The 16,646-nt window shown below is 36.1% G+C and overlaps 1 pseudogene across 1 annotated transcript; it reads left to right on the top strand.

The window, feature by feature from the left end:
- Positions 1 to 4,830: 4,830 nt before the first annotated feature.
- Positions 4,831 to 14,667, top strand: LOC147395872 (uncharacterized; annotated as a pseudogene). The gene is made up of 11 exons (XR_015180714.1): positions 4,831 to 6,100; positions 6,962 to 7,126; positions 7,198 to 7,316; positions 7,544 to 7,618; positions 8,822 to 8,915; positions 9,035 to 9,094; positions 9,586 to 9,651; positions 9,741 to 9,837; positions 13,002 to 13,048; positions 13,578 to 13,680; positions 14,410 to 14,667. The product of XR_015180714.1 is annotated as an uncharacterized LOC147395872 (transcript).
- Positions 14,668 to 16,646: the final 1,979 nt, after the last annotated feature.

The following is a 16,646-nucleotide window of genomic DNA, read 5'->3' as shown; positions in this document are numbered from 1 at the left end:
GTAAATATGTATATTTGTATTTTAACGTGTGAGATTAAATGACGTCCGTTCAATGTCGTTAGATCCAACGCTGCCAAATTGTTTGCCAATCCGTTTGCCAAAAAGTTAGTCAGCGAACGCCACCCATATATATATATATGGGTCCCGTTCGGCACCCTAAGTTTTACCACACACTTTAACAAACGCGTTTTGTCCAACATGGGTTAGAAGTTTCGGAATGACCTGATTTTTGGTGAGGATGATCTCTATGGTGAGGAGATCATCCTCACCAAAAATCAGCTCATTCCAAAACTTCTAACCCCATCAAAAATGATTTACAAAAAATGGACGGTCCACGATTTTTCATCTTGTAAACATGGGGCTAAACATTTCGGAATGGGCTGATTTTTGGGGAGGATGATCTCTATGGTGAGGAGATCATCCTCACCAAAAATCAGCCCATTCCAAAACTTTTAACCCATGTAAGACAAAAAACGTTTGTTAAAGTGTGTGGTAAAACTTAGGGTGCTGAACATTTCCCTATATATATATATATATAGGGTCCCTTTCAGCAACAAACATTTTTCCAAACATTTTGGCAAAACATTTTTCAAAACATGGGTTAGAGGTTTTGGAATGAGCTGATTTTTGGTGAGGATGATCTCTACGGTGAGGAGATCATCCTCACCAAAAATCAGCCCATTCCAAAACTTCTAGCCCCACGTTTACAGGTTGAAAAATCGTGGACCGTCCATTTTTTATAAACCATTTTGATCGGTTAGAAGTTTTGGAATGGGCTGATTTTTGGTGATGATGATCTCCTCACCGTAGAGATCATCCTCACCAAAAATCAGCCCATTCCAAAACCTGCAACCCATATTTTGAAAAATGTTTTGCCAAAATGTTTGTCAAAATGTTTGTTGCTGAACATTTCCCATATATATATATATATATAGAGGGTAGTGTTCAATGGCAAACTTTTTAGCAAACTTTTTGGCAAAACATTTTTCAAAACATGAGTTAGAGGTTTTGGAATGGGCTGATTTTTGGTGAGGATGATCTCTACGGTGAGGAGATCATCCTCACCAAAAATCAGCCCATTCCAAAACTTCTAACCCATATTTACAACATGAGTAATTGAAACTGGTGCGTATCAGATAATTCATAATCAGATAAAAGATATGAACCCAGAAATGAACAGAAAATAAAATAAAAATTAAACCTTTTCAAGGGCTTTTACTTCTGCAGCGGAGGCTTTCCCTGATCGATTACACGAGCTCTGTTGGGGATTTGTTTCTCGAAGGCTTGAAGAATGAGAAAGACATGATCTTCTCTCTCTCTATCTATCTCTGTGCGAATGCAACGCGCCTTCGTCTGATGTGTTTATTGTTCCTCGTAGTGTGGATGGTTTAGCTCATATGTTCTTGTGCGAGTCTTACACAGACAATGTCTTACGGAGACGCTAATGATGATTTGGATTAAAACTTATAGCATTGATACTAATACTACAAATGAATAAATACAGTGTTGGGTGGTGAAGGTTGGCCTGGTAGAATAATCTTTAGGATACGTTTTTTTCAATGGGCTGATTTTTTTCTGAGTGTGATCTCTATGACGAGAAAAGCATTCTTGCAAAAAATCAGTCAATTAGGAAACTTTTAACCCCATGAAAAGTGGTTTACAAAAATTTAACGGTCCATGATTCTTCAACTTGTAAACTAGGGTTAGAAATTTTGGAATAAGTTGATTTTTGGTGATAATGATCATCGTCACAAAAAATCAATTCATTCCGACTCTAAACTCATTACAGAAACATCATCAATGGTGTTCTTGTCCTCAATGCTCCAAATGGTGCAAAACTTTGGAAGGCTAAACCCTCAGACAGTACCCAAGCCACCTCCACTGCCATGCTCGACACAGGAAACTTTGTGCTGAGGAACACACAATCCGTTAACAATTGGCAAAGCTTTGATGCACCAACAGACACAATCTTGCTTAACCAGACACTAGGCCTTGGTAATAAACTCGTTTCTCGATGAACCAAGGATGACTACTCGGCAGGAAGATTCGAGTTTATTCTACAAGGTGATGGTAATCTTGTTATGTATCCCTTAGCTCGGCCTAAGGAAAACAATTACAAAGCTTACTGGACAAGCAATACTGTGAGTAATGGTGCAGCAGTGGTCTTCAACCAATCTGACTATATTTATCTAAATCTAAAAGATGGGAGCCAATTCAGCTAGGGGTCGTCAGAGACGTCAATCTTCCAATGCTGGGGGGACTTTGAACAGTTAAAAAATACAACTATGTACCAGTGAAAGAATAAGAAAGCAGCAGCTGATGCAAATTGGAAACAATATGTCTAAAAATTGAAACAGCAATCATAAAATTTCCTTACGAATCTTTGTTTTCGATGATTCATCATAATCCATACATAAAACTCAACAGAACATGAAATTAAAAACAAAAAAAATAATTAAGGATTTGTGATTTATTACCTTAGGATTTCTTTGCAACGAGTTAAAGAGAGGGAGAGGGGGGGATGGATGAGATTTTGTCTAATTTATTTGCAACGGATTTTGTGACCTTCGTTTCCAGCAGAGGAAGTTCTGTCCAGCTGGGGTTCTATCAAGCTTTTCGTTTCTCTACAACGAGTTAGAGAGAGGGGGAGATGAGGAAGACATTTGTTTACAGCAAAGAAATGAAGTCAGATCTGATCCTTCCTCGAGGAAGGAAGATGACGAGGAAGAAAAGAAGACGAAGTTAGATCTGATCTCTGATCTCTGTTAAAAAGGAAAACGTGAAAAAGAAGTAAAGAGAGATCGAGGAATCTGCAGAAGAAGGCTTCGAACGCAAAGGTGAGAGCAAGGAAGACGACGTTGAGAAACTTCGATTCGTTTCTGTTTGTTAACGGGGAGGTAGTTTGCAAATTCGAAAATTTAGTTTGTTTACAAACGATAAGATCTCGAATTAATCGGACGGCTTAACTCGTTTGTAGATTTGTGAGTAGATATGTGTATCTTCCGAACTCGACCCTATATATATATATATATAGGGTTGGGTTCCGTATACCCTATTACGACTCACATTGCGATACACCGTTTTGTCTTATATGGGCAAAAATGTTTGGAATGGGCTAATTTTTTGTGAGGATGATCTCTATGGTGAGGAGATCATCCTTGCCAAAAATCAGCTCATTATGAAACCTCTAGTCCCATGTTTACAAGTTGAAAAATTTTAGACCGTCCAATTTTTGTAAATCAATTTTGATGGGGTTAGAAGTTTTGGAATGTGATGATTTTTTGCCAGGATGATCCCCTCATCACAGAGATCACCCTCACAAAAAATCAGTCCATTCCAAACATTTTTGTCCATATAAGACAAACGGTGAGTCGTAATATGAGTCGTAATAGGGGTCGTAATAACGCTGTCCATATATATATTATATATATATATATATATATATGGGTCAGGTTCAAAGGACAACCATTTCAACACACATATAGACAACGTGTTTTGTCTTATATGGGCAAAAATGTTTGGAATGGACTGATTTTTTGTGAGGATGATCTCTGTGGTGAGGAGATCATCATCATCAAAAATCAGCCCATTCCAAAACTTCTAACCCCATAAAAAATGATTTACAAAAAATGGACGGTTCACGATTTTTCTACTTGTAAACTGGGGTTAGAAGTTTTGGAATGAGCTGATTTTTTGTGAGGATGATCTCCTCATCGTAGAGATCATCCTCACCAAAAATCAGCCCATTCCAAACATTTTTGCCCATATAAGACAAAACACGTTGTCTATATGTGTGTTGAAATGGTTGTCCTTTGAACCTGACCCACATATATATATATATATATATATATATATATATATATATATATATATATATATATATATATATGGACAGCGTTATTACGACCCCTATTACGACTCATATTACGACTCACCGTTTATCTTATATGGACAAAAATGTTTGGAATGGACTGATTTTTTGTGAGGGTGATCTCTGTGATGAGGGGATCATCCTGGCAAAAAATCATCCCATTCCAAAACTTCTAACCCCATCAAAATTGATTTACAAAAATTGGACGGTCTAAAATTTTTCAACTTGTAAACATGGGACTAGAGGTTTCATAATGAGCTGATTTTTGGCAAGGATGATCTCCTCACCATAGAGATCATCCTCACAAAAAATTAGCCCATTCCAAACATTTTTGCCCATATAAGACAAAACGGTGTATCGCAATGTGAGTCGTAATAGGGTATACGGAACCCAACCCTATATATATATATATATAGGGTCGAGTTCGGAAGATACACATATCTACTCACAAATCTACAAACGAGTTAAGCCGTCCGATTAATTCGAGATCTTATCGTTTGTAAACAAACTAAATTTTCGAATTTGCAAACTACCTCCCCGTCAACAAACAGAAACGAATCGAAGTTTCTCAACGTCGTCTTCCTTGCTCTCACCTTTGCGTTCGAAGCCTTCTTCTGCAGATTCCTCGATCTCTCTTTACTTCTTTTTCACGTTTTCCTTTTTAACAGAGATCAGAGATCAGATCTAACTTCGTCTTCTTTTCTTCCTCGTCATCTTCCTTCCTCGAGGAAGGATCAGATCTGACTTCATTTCTTTGCTGTAAACGAATGTCTTCCTCATCTCCCCCTCTCTCTAACTCGTTGTAGAGAAACGAAAAGCTTGATAGAACCCCAGCTGGACAGAACTTCCTCTGCTGGAAACGAAGGTCACAAAATCCGTTGCAAATAAATTAGACAAAATCTCATCCATCCCCCCCTCTCCCTCTCTTTAACTCGTTGCAAAGAAATCCTAAGGTAATAAATCACAAATCCTTAATTATTTTTTTTGTTTTTAATTTCATGTTCTGTTGAGTTTTATGTATGGATTATGATGAATCATCGAAAACAAAGATTCGTAAGGAAATTTTATGATTGCTGTTTCAATTTTTAGACATATTGTTTCCAATTTGCATCAGCTGCTGCTTTCTTATTCTTTCACTGGTACATAGTTGTATTTTTTAACTGTTCAAAGTCCCCCCAGCATTGGAAGATTGACGTCTCTGACGACCCCTAGCTGAATTGGCTCCCATCTTTTAGATTTAGATAAATATAGTCAGATTGGTTGAAGACCACTGCTGCACCATTACTCACAGTATTGCTTGTCCAGTAAGCTTTGTAATTGTTTTCCTTAGGCCGAGCTAAGGGATACATAACAAGATTACCATCACCTTGTAGAATAAACTCGAATCTTCCTGCCGAGTAGTCATCCTTGGTTCATCGAGAAACGAGTTTATTACCAAGGCCTAGTGTCTGGTTAAGCAAGATTGTGTCTGTTGGTGCATCAAAGCTTTGCCAATTGTTAACGGATTGTGTGTTCCTCAGCACAAAGTTTCCTGTGTCGAGCATGGCAGTGGAGGTGGCTTGGGTACTGTCTGAGGGTTTAGCCTTCCAAAGTTTTGCACCATTTGGAGCATTGAGGACAAGAACACCATTGATGATGTTTCTGCAATGAGTTTAGTGTCGGAATGAATTGATTTTTTGTGACGATGATCATTATCACCAAAAATCAACTTATTCCAAAATTTCTAACCCTAGTTTACAAGTTGAAGAATCATGGACCGTTAAATTTTTGTAAACCACTTTTCATGGGGTTAAAAGTTTCCTAATTGACTGATTTTTTGCAAGAATGCTTTTCTCGTCATAGAGATCACACTCAGAAAAAAATCAGCCCATTGAAAAAAACGTATCCTAAAGATTATTCTACCAGGCCAACCTTCACCACCCAACACTGTATTTATTCATTTGTAGTATTAGTATCAATGCTATAAGTTTTAATCCAAATCATCATTAGCGTCTCCGTAAGACATTGTCTGTGTAAGACTCGCACAAGAACATATGAGCTAAACCATCCACACTACGAGGAACAATAAACACATCAGACGAAGGCGCGTTGCATTCGCACAGAGATAGATAGAGAGAGAGAAGATCATGTCTTTCTCATTCTTCAAGCCTTCGAGAAACAAATCCCCAACAGAGCTCGTGTAATCGATCAGGGAAAGCCTCCGCTGCAGAAGTAAAAGCCCTTGAAAAGGTTTAATTTTTATTTTATTTTCTGTTCATTTCTGGGTTCATATCTTTTATCTGATTATGAATTATCTGATACGCACCAGTTTCAATTACTCAAATCTCACTTTTTTTTTTGAAATTTTTTGTTCTGGTTTGTTTATATTGCTAAATTTCTACATGGGTGTTGAGACAATTCTCTTATTTGGATGTAATTTGATTGCTAATTATAAATCCTTCTAAGTGTAATTTCTGCACAAATCTTGATCTTTACTCGTTGTTTTTTGCATTCTTGATTTTACCCATTACTTATTGTTAGTCAAACTTAACATTTTGTTGCACTTTTCCCTTTAAAAAGAAAAAAAAAAAATCTAAAATCTGAATGGGAATTCTGGGATTATCTTCTTATTGGTGTTTTTGGTTGGATTATTTGATTTGGATTTTTAGCATGGTGTGTAATATGTAAGAACTGTTCAAAGTGTGTGTGAACGCATGTGGGCGCGTGCAAGGTCTTTCAGGTCTTAAAGAGTTTTTTTTTTTTGAGGACTTACTTGGGGAGATGGGATTGGGTTTGTCGTACTCCATCTGCTCAGCAGGTGTTTTGGCGTCTTTTATGATTGCCGATCATCTTGACTGTTTTATTTATTTATTTATTGAAATTACTTCCACTGAAAATTAAACTGCTCGCTCATCACATATTGATTTAAAGATGTATTAAACATTTCAACAGTTACTGTTAACATTCTGGGACATACATTCGCATATAAACCAACATTTCCAACTCTATCTAGGTAACAATTACAAGGGTATCCATTCTTTTCAGCTAGTTATCCTTTATCATCGATTCAAACATGGATGTTGATAGTGATTTGCGTTCGATTTACAACAGGCATTAGAAGAAGTCGAAATTTTTTTTCGTGCAATGAGAGAAATGCTTTCTGGGGATGGGGAAGTTGAACCAAATGGGGAACATGTTTCACAGTTAGCACTTGAAATTTGCAAAGAGGATGTTCTTGGCCTTTTCATTCACAAATTATCTATATTGGGATGGGAAGTAAGTCCATGGTTTCAGTTCCTATATATTTTTTTGGTGCCTACATCTAAATATGATGCTTCTAAACACAGGCAAGAAAAAATTTAGTACATTGTTGGTCCATTTTGTTGAGGCAAATGGTTGGCTCTAATTATTGCTGTGTGGAATATATTGAAAAGCATTTGGAACTACTAGATTTCCTTGTTGTGTGGTAAGGTTCTATTTAAATGCAACATAGCTGTTTTTATTCATTTATCTAGTTATTTTTAGTTTTTGAAGCCTTCATCTTCCTTCCATGTCATGCAATATATGGGCAGGCCTCATCTGTTTGGTCAGGCAAGCTTGCAAAAAATACACCCATTAAGTTTTATTAATTGTTGTTATTCATTAAATAAAATAGAGTTACACATGAAACTTATTGCAATATTTTCCAAACAGTTATGATAACAAGGACATTGCCTTGAACTGTGGAAATATGTTGAGAGAATGCATCAAATTCCCGACCCTAGCAAAGTAAGTATACAATTTTTTTTTTCCAAATAATTCCTCAATGATTTTTGGTTTCTCTCAAGTCTTACCTTTATTTCTTTCTGAAGTTGATTTAATATTTTATTTTTCTTGCGTGTTTGGTTTTTTGAGTAAGGATTGCATTGGTAAAAGGAAAACAAGAGAGTGAAAATTAAAGAGTTAAGAGAGCTCCTTATTTACGGAGTGGATGATCTATTTATATTTTATACCATTTTTAACCAATGAATCCACTAGGTAATTGGTGCTTCCATGGATAAAGAAACTTAGATGGAGGGTGCTTCTAAGATGCCAAATGGAGAAATATGAATTTGCAGCAAATACATTCCGGTAACCTTGTCGATCATTTGATTGCATATTTCCTTTGGAGTCATGATAAACTGACTAAAAAAACATACTCAACTGACGTGGCATGTGCACAAAACCATATATTAGACAAGGAAAAATCTATGGTTCTGTGCACATTCGACGTTAGTTGAGTATATTTGAGTATCCTTTTTTTTTGAGTCAGTTTATCATTATTCTTCCTTTATGTGCCTAACCACCTCAGCATTAGTGAGAGGCGAATCAAGATTTGCTGTTAAGAAAAAAATGTACTAAGCTGATAAACCAATGGCACGCCGCCATGTGTATTGAAAAATAGAAAAACCGATTGGCTAGAGGGGCAAAATTTGTGGGAGAAAATATCTCAGCGATTTTCATGCTTGAATTTCACGTCTATTTCAATACCCGTGGCAACATGTCATTGGTTCATCAGCTTAGCAAAGTTTTTTCTTAACAACAAATCTCCATTTGTGAGAGACTGTCAACATCAATGTACACCAGACACATAATGAAAGATAAAAGAAAATAGAGAAGCAGCTTCACTTTATTAATTTAAAGGTGATAATGTTAAGAGCATAACTGGAATTGCAGCTCAATGGGGGTACTTCCTACTTGTCAATAAAAAAATAAACAAATAAAATGAATCGATAAATAAATACTTCTGCAGCACTGATGGGTAGTTAGCATTAACTAAACAAAGTAGAATCAGTAAAATAACCTTTGTTAGGCAGCAAATTGAAGTGCATCTCAGGTTCCATTGCACCTATTCTATATAATAGATTGTGCTCTCTGGGTTGTATTTTATTTGGCATGTGTCAAGCATGTTATGAATTTTCATCCTTTTAAATTTTTGTAGTGATCTTTCAGGTATATACTAGAATCCACAAGCTTTGAGTTGTTCTTCAAATATGTGGAGCTCCCTAACTTTGATGTTGCTTCAGATGCTTTTACGACTTTTAAGGTCAGTTCTTCTTCCCACCAGTATTAATAATGATCTATTATCTATGTTTAACTACCAAAGTTTAAAACTTCAACTCACCATTTTCGTTTGAGTTCATATTCTGAAAAGAAATTTTACAGGATTTGCTTACCAAACATGAAACTGTGGTCTCTGAATTCCTTACTGTTCACTATGAGGAGGTTAGTTTGTTCATTCTGTTTCTTACTATAGTCTAATTTGGGACAATTCTCACTGAATTAAATTTTGATAGAATATTTTGAATTTATAAATGTTTAAGTTTATTTCCTAGTGTACTCATGTCAGCATGGGAGTATGGGAAGAGCTGTCTTCCAACTCTTCCCTGCTATGACATACCCATCATTCATCCATGTTTGGTGTGATCCTCAATCGTTAGTACTACATAAAATTCTCCTGGACCTCAAAATGGTCCAGTAGGATGACTTAGACCATCTGATATGTTTTTTGCCCATCCAACTTATTAAAAATCTTGGTGTAGGAAAATCTCCTTTATGGGGTAGCACTTGCAATGGTGGCTCTCTGAGCCCTGGTTGTTTTCCATGTCTTTGGCTCAGTCAGGGAGAATAGATATCTTCTCATCCTCCCATCTAATAGTGCGAGCATGTTTGTTGCTTATTTCTTATTCTCATCTAACTAGAGAATGTTGTTCCAGTTCTTTGAGCTATATGAAAAGCTCTTGACATCTGCGAAGTATGTAACTTGAAGGCAGTCTTTGAAGGTTAGTTTTAGCTACGATTTTTTTAATTTTCTTGCTATATTTATTTAGTTCCTTAAAAAGGCTTAACAATAGCATAGTGGTGCTTTTAGCTTCTTTCGGAATTTCTTTTGGTGCAATCAAATCCTCACATAATGAAGCGCTATATTTTAGAGGTTCGTCACTTGAAAGTCATGATGACATTACCCAGGGTAAGAAGACATTTTCTCTTTGTTCTTGGGTTCATTCTGTTGTTTTCCTGTTTACATGTTCAATGGGTTGCCTAAGCTACATGAATGTGCCAAGTATTAGTTCTAAGAATGAAATGCATGTTTTAGTAACTTATGATACATACAGACATACACATTTTCTACATACATTATTTGGAACATTAGCTGTAAAAGAATATTAATTGGAAGAACATCAAGATGTAAAAGCATGCTGACTCCCCAGTGGTCTAATTAGACCAGCGCTGACAGTTTAAGTCGCTGACAGTTTAAGTCATTGACATAGTTTCAAGGTCTTTGGTTGTTAAGGTGAATTTCTTTGTTTTTTGTACGAGGAACTGGGACTAGAGAGGCGCCTGTTTTCCAGATTTAAGAATTTTCAGATATTCTATAACGAAGGCTGACAAACAGCCTAAAACACTTGTGATTGGAGCAATCACGCAGACCTTTCAAAAGTTTAATGATGACTCCTTTTTTTTTATAAAGTAAATCATGCTCTACAATTTGCAAATTGAGAAAGCTCTTTCTTCTAGTCCTATATATTTTCCTTAGCACAATCTGTCTTTGTTTTACAGTGTCAGATATATTGCATTGAACCTCTGACTTACTTTTGGGTCCAAAAATTGGCATCCCGTTTGAAGTGTGCCCCATTTTTTTGAGTCTCACCATCCGGATCGTTCAATGCATGCTATTAACGTGTTAGTTTTTGGGTGTTACTTCTATAATTATCACTATCTTCTTTACTATGTATTGATGCATTGCAGATAGATGGGTTTGGTGTGGCATACAGAGGGATTAGAGATGGTATTTGTAGGGGGAAATAATCGCGTAATAATCTAAGCCATACACGTGTCCGAATCGGCTAAGTGGCACTAGGTGCAGACCAGTATACGAGGTGCAGCGCTGCAGGTAGGGCAGGTTAGAGCAGGGACTTCCCTAGTCTGGCTGGCAAGGCAATATAGCATTAAGCCAGATCAGCTTGCCAAGCAGGGCAGGCCAGGTCATAGGAAAACTATAAAATTGTTGCGTGCACGTCAATCCTGGAGATCACGGAAGAGATCTCTACAGGTAAGTATAATCGATCCAGAAGATCCTGATTAGGTAAACAACTCCGCAGAGTTAATAGACATCCCATGATTACAGCCTATAGATGAGGAAATCCTATGGGCAGTTAGGGGGGATAAATAGCACAGTAAGCACTATTGAAGGGGATCTATTTTGGGGGAAATTAGAGTCTAACCAGGAAAAATGACTATTCCTCTGCTTCTCTAACTTGAGCGTTGGAGTGATTTTGGTAGGTATCACGCCGCCGCGAGGAGGGAGGTGTTAGGAACGACTTCGGATCAGTGTGGTTGGATTCATCGTAGCCGTTCACCAGATTCCGACCACACAATATTGTAGAGGAGTTATTAGGAATATAAATTATAAACAGAAAGCAATTTCTCTAGTCGGGGGGACCGAATAGAGGAAGAAGGAGTGGCTACGTGTATACATCAACACTTTGTGGATTTGGCCACCATGGCTGCCAGCATGGACTATTGTCAAAGTTCTTAGGCGATGGAGAATATAAAAAGAGAAGTACAGCTTTGGCTTTCTTTATTGTTACTTTAGTACATCAGATTATTGTGTGGAGCCTGAGGTAGATACCTAACCTGATAAAATCGAGCATCAAACTAATCAACCTAAGGATTGATCCTTGGATGTCACTGTCAGCCCATTTTCTTCAATGAGCTGTCAAGTCCTTCCTATGCTTTTGCCAGAATAGAGGTAATCCCTCTAAGGCGTCTTTGTGCAAGACAATCCAATGTCTTCTTTTTCTGTAATTGATATATATATATATCTTATCAAGAATATGGGAAGCTTATGATTACTTACAATATAAAAAGCATTAATTATTTTCTTGATCTTAAAAAGTATTAGTTACTTTTCTTGGTCATATAAATGACCCCAATATCATCACTTTCTGTGTTGCTCCTTTCATGATATATGTTATTTTGTTTGGCCTTCCTCCAAAATATCACAAAAATTCTTACAATTAGTCTGTAGAAAAAGATCAACCCTGCTATGTTAAGGGCAGTTCCTTCTTAGTATCTAGGAATTGTCTTGTGGTTAACACACACTGCACTGTGTTTGATGCCTCCTTTTTTAACTTTTTAAGTTTTTCACCGATAATTAGATGAACTTTTATTATAATATAAAGAAAGGTGCTTTCCTTTTCTAGGTGTATACCTGAATGTGAAGATGAATTCTATCCAATTGAAATTGGCGACATGATTGCATTGATCCACCCAGTGCAGCTTAGAATACTTTTTCAGCACTGTCGAATTGGCCAGTGTGCTGACCAATGGTCATGATTATAGTTTATTTTTAATGTCAATAAATCTAAGCAACCATTTCTGATTTCTCATGATATTATTATTTAAGCTTCTCATATGAATAGAGTGGAAAATTTCGTTAATCATATGTTCATTCATTGTCTCTTTGCCAGGGCCATCTGGTCATATTTCACATGCATCCTTGGTATGGATTGGATTTTCCGATTTAGGTCTATCTCTATTCTGAAGTTGTCAAATCATTACTCTACATCCTAGAAATAAAATTCTTTGGAGTCTGAATCCATTTGCTTTGAGAATCTTTGAACAAAAGGAACAGTTGGTTGAAGAGGTTATCATCAGCATTTGTTCTCTCATTTTCTCGTGGTGAAAGTTAAACGAAGAGTTTGAGGACTCCTATTTTTTGGACCTCACTTTAAGGGGGAGCTTGTATGTAATATGACAGCTCCTAGTTGATTTGTTTTTGTTTATTTTGCTCTTTTATGGTTTAGATGTAGGATCATCCCACCGATGATTCATTGGGCTTTCGATATTCTACTTTTTCTGAGATTTTATATTTTCTATACTCATTCATAACTTTCTTTGTTTCTGATTGTAAGGAGCTTTTTCTTTATTTTGATAAAGCCAGTTGTGGTACTGAAATTGTCTGTCTGCTATGCGAAATTGTACCTTCTCATAATTTGAAATATTGAATGTCAAATTCTTTTACTCGCCAATTTGTTTTTCTCTTTGTTGGAATACCTTTCAAAGACATTGCAAACAACAGTCACTAAGTTTTGCATTTTCTCTGTAATCTAACAAACTGTAATTCATGCAGGATCCAACAAAAATATCCAGATATCTGCTTACCACATTTTTAAGGTTCTGTATTTTTTGTAGTTTCTTTCTACTGCATGTCAATTGTAAGTTCAACAAAAATTTTTTTTTCCCTTCGGGTAGATGACTGCCAGTTGTCCATAAATGGATGTGTGGGTCCACCATTTGGTGAGCTCATCTTGGAAAGCTGTTAGTTCAAAGCTTGACTTGAACTTGATTGTATAATCTCAAGAATCTGATTTTGACATGTTCTGAACTCTTTATATGTTTTCATTTTCTGAATAATGAAATTTTTTGCTGCAGAACTTTGAATAATAAAAATTCCTGCCTCGAAGGTACCAACTTGGTAAGGGGTGAGGTGGTAAAGTCTTTGTGGTATTACCATGGACCTGAGTTCTAAACCCTGGCTTCACCTATATATGTTTCCCACAGGGAGGGGGGTGTCTATGCTTGGTTCAATTTCTAAATAACACAGCTTCTTGAATTAGAAATCTATTCACCCTACTCAATATTGCATTTCTCATGCATCCCAAATGTGTACTTTAACCTTTAACCCTGTTATTTTGATTGTTAGGTCTTTGTAGCTAATCCCAACAAGCAGCAAGCGATCATTCTAATCCTGGCCAAAAACCATGATAGATTGCTGGCACTACTTCACAATCTTTTGGTTGGCAAAGGTGAATATATTTGCTGATCGTTTGTTTGTTTTTTATTTATTTTTTGGTGGTAGGCATATTTACTGATTGTTACGGTCTTTAAGATTTTGGAAATCTAAGGCAACCATCGTGTGTGAATATATGGTCATGACAGTTATACAAGAGGTCGTGTATAATTTGCAAATAATGCATGGGTTTTCAAAACTTTTGGAACTCGTATAATACTGCCATATTATTCAAGATATGGAATCACACATATTTTTAATAGGAAAAATTACCTTAAAAGGTGTATCTTGAAATTATGAACTAATAAATATGTCGAAGATATAGGCCATGAAGGACCACTGCTACAAGAACCATTCCACATATTTATTGATAGAATATTTTTAATCATGGTATGGTAGTATAAATACCTTCTCCATTTGTCTGTCAGTAGTAGTTCCAGAATATAAAGTATCGCAACTTGAAATGTCTGTCAGCTTTTTTCTTCCTTTAAATAAGTTTTATTGAGAAAATAATATCCTATTATTGTGTCATAACTACTTCCCAATTAGTCCAAATGTCACAAAAGCAATTTATCAACAGAACCAAGAGTTGATGTCATGCCAAATGGTACAAAAGTGTTGGCACTAGTAAATTGTGGTAGGATCCAAAAATCACCAAACTGTTCACCATGTTGTTGTGGTGGTGGTGTTACTCTAATTATTATTCAGTACAGCTTAAAGGATGACTCCTTAATTTGCTTTGTAGGAAGCGAAGACGGACAATTTGAAGAGGAAAAAGACATGATCATCAATGAAATTGAAAGAATATCTCACTTACCCAATATTGCTTATTGAAGCCCTCCTTTCCAAATACAAGCAGTATGCCCTCTTGTCTCAAATCTTGATTCCTTAGGTTTTAGCGCTATTTCTATTCCAGGAATTTTCTGTTAATGCAGTTTGCTGAACTTTATATATGCAAATGACATGCAATAAATGTTTGTAATATATATGCTGTTTAAGTTTATTTCGACAACTTCACCATGGAATATTAGATCATCTTGAGATTTCTAACCCTATAGAAATTTGAATTGAAGTTGACAACGAGTATGGATGGTCGCTCATTGAGTTTATTCATCAACTCAATGCATCGAGTTGGGTCAGATACTGGATCAAGTTATTTGACAATATATAATATTTTTGTGGAGAAAAAAATGAATGTTTTTAAGTTTAAAAATATAGATAATTGCTTAAATATTTATAGATCTAATACATTTGACTTGTACAAAACCGATTCATGAGATCTAATATTTATAGATCCAATTTTTTTTTTTTTTTTTTTTATTTTTAAGACGACACATATCAATTAGACAACCGACCATAAATTGGTCGGTACAGTTGTAAACATGTTACCATACATTGTAGCAAAATACTGCTAACTTACCCATCGGGGCTAGTTGAGATGGTAAGAAGTGACTGGGTATGCTCTTTAGGTCGTGACTTCGAATCTCTATATACCCCACCCCTCCGTCAAAATGTGGCTACTTAATGGCTTCGCATGACAGGATGGGATTGTGTGTGGTAGACAAGGCTGGTCTTTGGGTTGGGCAAAGCCTGATGGACCAATGGATGGCCTGCTACCACAGAGAACACCTAGTTACCTTAAAAAAAAAAAAAAAATAAATAAATAAATACTACTAACTTATAAATCCAACAATCAGAATTATTCAACGGGATTAGAATCAATGTGTGTTATTGACATCCTTATAAATCCTAACCGTTGGATTTTGTGATTACACAGTAGAGAGACTTTTGTCTTTTTATAATGACATATATGATATTTCATGGAACCACCATGCGACAATGTGCCAGACACGATCATGAATCAATGGTATGATCTGATCAATTAAATCGAAAATTGCTTGCCCAAAAAAAAAAAAAAAATCCAAATCCAAATCCAATTTGTTTTTAACATGGTCTGCAAACATCTCTATAAGGGAAGAATAAGTCAGACTGGAAAATAGTCCAACAAGATCACCCTTCATTCATTTGGGAGTGTTTGGTAACTGAGGTAAGTTGCACAGCTTTAATTTCTGAATTGGCTCAAGGTGTTCTGTTCTGCATATTGATTGGGCATAAACATATTTGAATTCAATAAGCACTTTTGTTTAAATAAAAAAAAAATCATGGATAAACTAATAGCACAGCCCTCTACATTTCATGGAAAAACTCATATAAAAAAAATTCAAAAATTGTTTTATAAAGACGACTGTGTTTTTAACGATTGCATTTGCAGCAGTCATTTGTAAGGAAAACAACGGCCTAGAGCCGTCGTTTTGCCCACAATTTGACGTAGTGCTTCTTTGTCAGTGTGATTAGCTAGTTTATGAACTGTCCAACCAAACAACATATGAGTGATGAGATACCTCAAGATGACACCTGGTAAGGGATTATTCTTCTCAAAAACTCTCAACAGGGATATCGAAATATTTTCAGATGCAAACTGGGCAGGATCTGTTATAGATTGACGATCAACTTCAAGATGTTGTTCCTATGTGGGGAAACTTTGTTACTTGGAATAGTAAGAAGCAATCTGTTGTAGCCCGTAGTAATGCAAAAGTTGAATTTCGTGCCATGGTTCAAGGTATATGTGAAGGTATTTGATTACAGAGACTGCTATGAGAATTTAAAATGTTGATAGAGCACCCTAAGAAGTTATTTTATGACAATCAAATAACAATCAATATTGTAAAGAATCCTGTTCATCATAACCGAACAAAGCATGTGGAGATAGATTGGCACTTCATCAAAGAGAAGATTAAAGGAGTATTCACAGTTAGTTACACAGCGACACATTGTCAAATAGCTAATGTTCTCACAAAGGCCCTCACTAGATCAAACTTTGATGACTTAGGGTAAAATTGGGCATGATAAAGATCTACAATCTGGCTTGAGGGGGGGTGTTGGAATTCAAGCCTTAATTCTAGTGCATTTCTTTTCTTAACT

The sequence above is a fragment of the Akebia trifoliata genome, chromosome 8 (assembly GCF_017979445.1).
Source record: "Akebia trifoliata isolate Shusen 1 chromosome 8, ASM1797944v1, whole genome shotgun sequence".
In the NCBI taxonomy this organism is placed as follows: domain Eukaryota; kingdom Viridiplantae; phylum Streptophyta; class Magnoliopsida; order Ranunculales; family Lardizabalaceae; genus Akebia; species Akebia trifoliata.
Note: the sequence above shows the minus strand (reverse complement) of the source record. Positions and strands in the feature narration are given on the sequence as shown.